Raw genomic sequence first — 3,065 nt, forward strand, 5'->3', positions numbered from 1 at the left:
GAAGCACACAACATCCAATGACGTTTCTAATTTTAACTATTATATAACAAAGTCACTTTCATCATTTCAATTGCAGCCAAGGCACTTTTCATCAGAAATAAATCTTTGCTCCAACACAATCAGGTCCTCAACCTTTAGGGCCTATCCTGCAGCTGCTCACTTCTCTATGCACTCAGCATCTCCCTTGGCAGGAAATCCACTCCTGCTGCCCTCACAGCCACACTGAATAGGACATGCCTTTTACACAGACCCTGGGCTCAACTACCAACTGCTGCTTCCACATTCACTCCTTGGGATGTCTGTGACTTTGACACACAATCCCATGAGAATTCAGCCTCTTTGCAAGTATAGAACTTTTATTTGGCTGCTGCAGGCAGGCATGAAACAGGCTTCAATCATCTGCATTGCCAACTGCAAGAATACTTGTCAAATGGCCCTAAGGACATGCCTGTCACGTCACCAGTCCTGAACTAAGTGGCAGTTCCCCTTTCTGTGGTCTCTCACCTAATAAATCACCTTCCCAGATTTTTTTTTTCATTTTTAAGGTTTCTAGAGTTGTAAAACCAACTCTCAAATCTTTCTTTGAAAATCTACATTTGGGCCTGACACTTTGATTCGGAATTCTATAGCTGCTGTATCTGAAGACTCTAGTTGAAACTTCCTATTTACTATTCTTTTACAGAATAAGAAATGTTTCTCTCCCTCAAACAGAGGAACCAGTACTCACTAGGACCGATACAGAGAAGATTAGCATGGTCCCTGTGCAAAATTCATGAAGCACTCTATATTTTTCAAGAAATTAGCCGATCCCCAAAAAATAAATGCCAAATGACTTCTATGATTTAAGGATGCTGATCCATAATATGCTTCACATGGTAGGAGGGGGAGATGGGGTTGGGAGGATTAAATGAACTCTAGCTAGGACAAAGGGGGAAGGGGGAGGGAGGGGAAAGGAGGGAGCATAGGAGTAGGAAAGATAGTGGAATGTGCTGATCATCATTACCCTAAGTACATGTATGAAGACAAGAAGGATGTAACTCTACTTTGAGTCCAACCAGAGATATGAAAAATTTTGCTCTATATGTGTAATATGAATTGTAATGCATTCTGTTGTCATATATAACAAATTAAAATTATAAAACAAAAAAAAAAACAGGAACAAAATTGCACACATGGTTAGTGATTCTTTTGATGCCATACCATGGGCTGGGGATTCACCAACAGGAATTCTGTACCATTTATTTATCAGGTTATGCTTAGCTAGGACAAGGGGATCAGTACCCCAGCAGGGAGGGCATGTAGGCAGGCAATGTGCACCTGTCCCCTGCACAGCACAGCACAGCACAGAAGCAGCAAGCCCTCTGCTTTAGGCACAGAGTGACTCAAAGGCAGCTTGTAGTATTCACGGCAGGTACAGCAGCCTACGCCACCCTGCACGCAGAGCCCTCGGGAGGAGACTCAGCAGTGCACATGCCCTTGGATTTTCATAGAAAAGGAGCAGAATGGGTTTATTTTCTAGGAGAGAACCTCATTGAAAAGAATTATAACTGCAAGAAAATTCTGAAAACCTATATGTGACAAGAACATTTCAGAAGTTGAACACTGGAGACCAAAATGACAAGGAGAGGAGGAAACAATAACTTTGAATTTACATTTAAAATTTTGTGTCAAAACCAGAAATCTCTTTTAACATATTTTACCATATTGCACTCAACACCCTCTAAAGGAGAGAAAAAAAATCAATTTGAAGGTGAGAAAATATATCTTATTTGTTTAATATTAGCAAGCGCACTTTGAAAGAAGAACAAAATAAACTGTGTGACAGGGCCTTCAAAACTTTTCTGAAAAAATATGGAAATACACTTGGAGGCAGAATATTAGAGTTAATGAATTCTATTGTAGAAATTCTTCTAAAATAGATATTGTGATAGACAATTTTATTGTGAAAATTGCCTGGAAATATCTGAGGTTGAAATAGAGATATGACAACCATTAGTAAACCCAATTAATTTTTAACATTGTAAAGCTTACTTTTCCTTTCTAAGTTGTGTTCACTTAAGCTTTCATTCTCTGTACATTTTGCAAGTAAATAATTTGTGGAGATATTGATTTGGAGATTAAACTGAAGTTTATAAAGATTTAAAATATAGTTTTAAGAAAAAAGCCAACTTGAATTATATTCAGCACCAGAATCAGGGTGTTGTAATAATTTCCTTTTTTTAATGGTTGGACAGGAACATCATTAAAGGCTGCGGGAGGGAGGAGCACCAACCAGGACCAAATTTGTACAAATCCCTTCCTAATCAGGACCATAGGTCAGTGACAACATTTGTCTGATAGGTTCCTCTTGTTTTCTGTCTCTGGATGAGCAGAAGTTATGAGGTCCTGTGGATACCTGAATGGATCTGGCAGTCACTTCAATGGCTATAAGACTCTATTGCATTCAGAGTGCTTTCCCATTCTATTAGAAAATCTATTATGGTTTTCTTCTTTTTAGGATGGATAAAAGGAGAAGCTTTATTTTTTCTTAAAGCTCTGTACTGATTGGAGGTATTAGTAATTTTCTTCAGAGCTATATAACCATAACTGTGTCTTTTCAACTTATTTAACATTTCCGTTTTGTTTTGTTGTTGTTTGTTGTTTGTTTTTGTATCTGGGATTGAACTTAGGGGCACTCGACCACTGAGCCACATCCCTATCCCTATTTTGTATTTTATTTAGAGACAGTAGCTCACTGAGTTGCTTAGTGCCTCGCTTTTGCTGAGGCTGGCTTGGAACTTGTGATCTTACTGTCTCAGCCTCTCGAGCCACTAGGATTACAGGTGTGTGCCACTGTGCTGGCCTTAACATTTCCATTTTTACAAACTTATTTGATGAAGAAATTAACATGCCAATGCAAAGTGAAAGCATTGAGAAGAACTGTCAAGGAAAAAGAAAAGTTGGCAAGTTACTCAGCTTTTCAAGATGTAAAAGTGTCAGATCTTCATTAAAAAAACAATAGTAACAAAATTACAAATAATGACGATCAACAAGGATAAAGACACTGGTTATAAAGATAACAGCTA

General features: G+C 38.3%; 1 pseudogene; it reads left to right on the forward strand.

Moving 5' to 3' along the window:
- Positions 1-699: 699 nt before the first annotated feature.
- Positions 700-792, forward strand: LOC143393197 (U6 spliceosomal RNA; annotated as a pseudogene).
- The last annotated feature ends 2,273 nt before the right edge of the window (positions 793-3,065 follow it).

Source organism: Callospermophilus lateralis, chromosome 2 (assembly GCF_048772815.1).
Source record: "Callospermophilus lateralis isolate mCalLat2 chromosome 2, mCalLat2.hap1, whole genome shotgun sequence".
Classification (NCBI taxonomy): domain Eukaryota; kingdom Metazoa; phylum Chordata; class Mammalia; order Rodentia; family Sciuridae; genus Callospermophilus; species Callospermophilus lateralis.